General features: G+C 38.3%; 1 long non-coding RNA gene across 1 annotated transcript; it reads right to left on the bottom strand.

The window, feature by feature from the left end:
* Positions 1-2,686: 2,686 nt before the first annotated feature.
* On the bottom strand, positions 2,687-5,166 carry LOC131345544 (uncharacterized). Its single transcript, XR_009203502.1, has 3 exons — positions 4,930-5,166; positions 4,569-4,743; positions 2,687-3,166 (listed from the first exon to the last, which is right to left on the bottom strand). It is a non-coding gene; the product is annotated as an uncharacterized LOC131345544 (long non-coding RNA).
* Between the last annotated feature and the right edge of the window lie 583 nt (positions 5,167-5,749).

Here is a 5,749-nt window from a genome sequence, read left to right as displayed (position 1 = left end):
AAACACTACGATTGAGCCTTAAAGCACGGGGACTCATCATGGGCATAAAACTATTGTGCATAGGTACATCATGCCTCTTCTAAATAGCAAGCATGGTAAACAGAAATGCTGCACTTACTATTAGCCAGCTCTTTCATTCAAACCGCACAAAACTTATATTTCTGTCATTTGTTCCTTTGTGTAATTTGAACTTTGATTGGACAATCTGCTTAGTCAATTTACCGCCAGTTTTTCTTCCGTTTCGAAAAATCAGCGCTTTCAGTGATTACACGCCATTGTGTATCACATGTGCTATATCAATCAATGCTCAGGACTATTTTATGGATATACCAGTGAGGAAAGCTTCGAGAAATGATTCACAGTGCACACAAAGATTGTTTCCCAGGCTGCATTTCACAAAGTGTAATCACTAGACTTGACTACCACTGATAGATAGGATGCATTAATCTACAGTTTGGGATAGATAGAAATCAGCCCCAGCTGATTCTGTTTGTTTTTTTCCAAAGCAAAATTAATTGGTAGTTCTTGGTTTCAGAGAAATAAAAAACTAATCCACTATTAGCTGTTTGTTTATAGCAAATATTAACATTGTTCTGTGCCACAAGAGTTTCCTTTAAAGGAATGAATCTCAGAGTTGCAGTTTAGACTACTTAAAAAAAAAAAAAAAAGCCACCAAATGACAAATCAAGCAAATTTCTAAGTACATCATTGGTCACTGTCATGTACTCAAATTTTATAATAAAGTGTTTGGTAAATGTGCACTATTTTTAGGTGCCTTTACCAAAACTGTTCTGTTTTGTTTTAGTCTAATTGTGTTGAGAAAATCCCCTCTCTTGGTATAACATATTTTGATATGCACATAATCATGATGATTCAATTAATATGCAAATGAGTCAATGACCTCATCGGTCAATTACCTCTAGTGACTTTTTGAGCACGCATTAACTATTTTCTTCAAAACTGTGAGCAACATTGGATGGGCTTTGACCATTTAGATAATGTATCTTAGCTGGCCCGGCATGTGAGAATGGAATCAGTTCAAATCTGAGAATGGACTATGAGTGATCCATTGTAGAGCCCTAACCCTATGTAGGGCCCTAATCCTAATGCTAAGTAAATGTAATTTCAAAATCTATATGCTTTGACTGTATTTTAGTTGGAAGTTACTTTGTATAAAAGCATCTGCCAAATGGACAGATAAGAATATAATGCCAGACATCAGCAAATCAAAGCTGCCAGACTTACAATTTAAGTGGCAGTGGTTCTCAAAGCAATCCTCCAAGCTCTTTAGATGACAATCCATATTTTTGTTCTTTCCCTGTGCTGCATGTGTCTGGATAGAGCGAAATGAGGGCTGTCCATCTGGAGGTCCCTGAGGTTTAGAGTGAATGTATTATGAGTAGAGAAAAATCAAGACTTCAAGACTATAGCAGAAGTCCACTTGTTTTGGCTTACTAAGGCCAGACATTGGAATGGACATGGACGACTGAAGAGCTTCATCCGTCCTGACAAGGAGCTAACAGCAGCCTTTTCTCTGTCTCATTGATCATGGCACATGCTTGCCTTAAGTGCTCTGGCTATGACAGAAAGAAACAATGGCAGTCTCATGAAAGTCAATATTTTAATAAACACCAGCTGCATGCAGTCACTCCTGTCTGCAGCTGCATGCAGTGAGCGTCCTGACAGGCCACTTGCTGAACCACTTGGAAGGAAAATGGAGAATTAAATCAACGAGTGGAGGAGGTGATGTTGAGGCAGTACTCCATCTATGGATGTGACTAAATAATAACCTTATATTAAACACATTTGGACAAGCTGTTGACTAGTGATGGTTTTTCACATTAACCTTAGAGGTATGTTTACCGCATTTGCAAAGACAGCATATGATTTCTACATGCATGTACAATATGTATGGTTTGGGGGTTTACCAGTTTTGGGGGTCTTGTTTCTATAAAATGTTTAGTATTTCAGAAATGGAGGATCTCCTGGGATTTTACACACAACAGTCTCTATACAGAATGGTGCGTGGAAAAAAAAAAAACATCCAGTGATTGTCAGTTCTACAGATGGAAATGCCTTGTCGATGAGAGAGACCAGACGAGACTGGCCAGACTGATTCAAGCTGACCAGAAGTGCTACAGCAGCTCTAATAACTGCTCTTTACAATTGTGGTGAACAGAAAAGCATCTCAGGAAGCAAACTATGTCAAATTCTTGAGGAGGATGTGCTACAACAGTTGAAGACCACAGCGGGTTCTGTTTCTATCAGCCAAAAACAAGAATCTGAGTCTGCAATGGGCTCAGGCTTATTGAAACTGGAAACTTGAAGATTGCATAAACATGCCTGGTCTTTATCCAATCTTCAGTTGTCTAGTTTTGTGTGATGTTCTGTGAAAGATATGGCTCTGTGATGTGTCCTACATTTCTGTCAGCAGTTCAAGGAAAAGCTTTGGATCCACCACAACCCTAAACTGGATAAACAATTACAGACAAGAATATGGTGTTTTTATATTTTGCCCTTCACAAGACCAAGGCCGTCTTACAGTAAGTTATAGTAGACATATGGAATGGAAAAAAAGACATTGAACCACAACACACACAAAAAAACAATCATAAAGCAGACGATGAAAGAAAAATAGGCCATTGACAGGAGATGGATATTGAAAATAAGTTTTTAGTTAGTTTTTACTTAGGACACGGTATAGAAGATGTAAACTAAATGAATAAATAGAAGTCTTGGAGAGGGGATTGGGAACCATTGCTAGGAAGACTCAGTTAAACAATTATCCAGGAATCACGTTGACCATTTTCATAAAAATATCACATTTTAAAATATTAGGTTTCTATAATTACAACTTAAACAGGGATTCGTATAGCCGATGCTCCACACAAGTAGATTACAAAAATGTGTTGATATACTAGTTTTCTGGGTGGAGACATTTATTCAGCATTTAAGTAAGTTTCCAGTGTCAGAGCTTTCTGATATTTGAAATACAAGCATTATGAAATAAACGGTAGCTCAAGTGGTTAAGGCTCTGGATTGTTGGCTGGAAGCCCCAGCCCCAGCACTTCCACGCTGCCACCACTGGGCCCTTGTACAAGGCCTTCAACCCACCCTGCTCCAGGGGCACTGCATCATGGCTGACCCTGCACTCTGACTCCAACCCCTAAGGATGGGATATGCGAAGAAAGAATTTCACTGTGCAGTAATGTATATGTGACAAATAAAGACAAATTAACTTAACTTAAATGGAAAAAAATTTCAGTGACATTCCACAACATTAAATGCAACTATAGACAGACTAAAAAAAAACAATAATTCTTTAAATAAATAAATTGCTTTATGAGGGATAACTTTGTTTTCAGTAACTTTCCTTTTTTGTCATGCCACATGACCTCATCAATTAAGTGTCATCGATTATTTTCCAATAACGGCACACGCCCAAATATTTTGTTCTTTACTTAAGCCTGGATTGAAATGTGAGTTCAGGAATCTGTTTGTTTTTTATGCATTCGATTAAAACTATAGTCAAAGCTGACATCTGGCAAGAGACAAGTCCAGGGCCAGGACTAGCCGAGTCAAAACCAATGCTGAGTACCAGTTCTCTTACTTATACTATATACTAAAATGCACTATGTAAGCTTTTTGTGAAAGTACTGAACGGTACTAGCATATCATGTAACGCTAGAGAACGATGTTACTCACACAGTTACCATAAACAAACTCGTTCTTATTTATATTTCAGCTTTATTTCATTCATTATTCTTACATAATTGATACTGTTTAATTATACTATTTAATTTTCCATTCCCTTGATTCATTGTTAGAAATTTCCTTTACACCTCTCTTAAATGTGTAAAAAATGAGTGAATTCCAATTTGCATTTTATCAGGTGCTATGTCTCTTCATCTGACCCTACAACATTCAATCATTAATCTTATGTGACAATATAGGTTACACGTTACACTCGTCCCCCATGATTGTGGGTCAAATTTGGCAAAGCAAACCATCACAAAACCCTTCCTTTCTTTGACCATCCTGGTAGCTCTGGGAGACGCATTACAGCATACAATGATTTGGGACACACTAATTCTAATATTGGCTACTATTTTGGATTAATATTAGGTGTATTGGGATATAGCACAAGTCTTACCTAGAAGAAGGGATTTCTAGAGTTTCTCGCCAAACTTTGTGTCAACATGACCATAATTTTTTACAACCTCTCAAACAAGACCATATTTAACAAGGCCAATGCCCAAGACAGAGACAAGTCCAAGTACAAAAGCGAATATGTCCATACAAGACAAGTGCGTGTCCAGACTTGAGCACTACAACCCTTTTCCCCAACTCCTTTATCTGTGAAACCTTGAATTGTTAAAGATCTCAACCACGTTTCATCTTTCCCAGTGAAAGCAATCCCAATTCCCTCAGACACACACCACTCCTCCACCACTGTATGTCCTGATATTCCATGATCACTCAAAGGTGTGATGAGATCTGAAATGCTAAAATATGATACATCTCTCTCACACACTCAGAGCAGTCTGAGAAAAAGTGAGGTCTTTTACCTGTAATTACGGTGTGGCTTGCGCTCCTCAGTGGGCCTGCAGCCAGCTTTGCTGTGCTTTTATGGGGATTCTGGGCTTTTCTTGTGGTCGTCGTGTTGCAATTAAAACTGTCTCCAAGCTTTGGGTGGCAAAGGCGCTGAGGCAGACACAGCTAAGAGCAACGTCTCCCTGCAGGCTATGGGAAAAGCATAGAAAAGGAAAAACACACTTAATTACACTTGACAGGTAGCTATTAAAGTAGATTTTTTTTCTGTCCAGACCTTGGAGGTCTTCACATAAGTCAATGAAAATATACATACAGCAGTAATGCCCACCGAGAAGTGCACGTTATAATTATTTCATACTCATATCAGAGGGTTACCTTGGTTAGCGTTGCAGGTTAAGGAGTAATCAATTTGCTTTTTTTTCTCAGGTGTGTGTTGCAACAGGTCGGCCGGGGAGTGTTGTTTTTTTTCTCGACTTTGATGTGGAGTCTGTCTCATGGCGCCTGCGATGGGAGACCGAGTAAACTTGGACCTCACTTTCTTCCATGTTATCAAGAGGTGGGGAGATCATCACACATCCAGCCAAAGACCATTACAATGCTCGTTTTGTATCCTCTGTCTCCATCTTCATCCGTCTGGAAATAAAAAACGGCATCCAATTTGACAGGTATTATACCTGAGATCTCAGACTTTTTTATGGCACTATATAATGAGAGATGAGCCACATTTTGGCTGCCAGACTTCGCTCCTGTGTTTGCTTCTTAAAAACCTGTGTAATTAGACACATTTTTTTGAGGAACGACATGCAAATTTATTTTGTGATCATCATGTTTGGTCTTAGTTTCATTTTACCATATGTCACCCCTTGCTAGAAAGCCAAGATCTCATAATTGCGAAATCACATAAATTCACATGAGCCAAATGAAGTTTAGTGCTTCTAACTTTACTTCTAGCTTCATTCTTGTGAAACTGAACTTAATTCTTAAATGTGTTTAAAATTCCTGTCGATTTGTGATATATACATGTGATGTATTGTATGTTTTATAATTAAAAGTAAAAAGTTTTCTGGTGTCATTCTTGTATCATAATCACGTTAACTAGTTAGGTCTCCATCATCCCCATTAAGTTAAGTTAAGCTAAGTAAAGTAAAGTCCTGTGTGTGTGAAGTTTACATGTTCTCCCTATTTTTCAGGGGTT

Source organism: Hemibagrus wyckioides, linkage group LG25 (assembly GCF_019097595.1).
Source record: "Hemibagrus wyckioides isolate EC202008001 linkage group LG25, SWU_Hwy_1.0, whole genome shotgun sequence".
Taxonomy (NCBI): domain Eukaryota; kingdom Metazoa; phylum Chordata; class Actinopteri; order Siluriformes; family Bagridae; genus Hemibagrus; species Hemibagrus wyckioides.
This window is presented reverse-complemented; position numbering and strand designations above follow the sequence as displayed.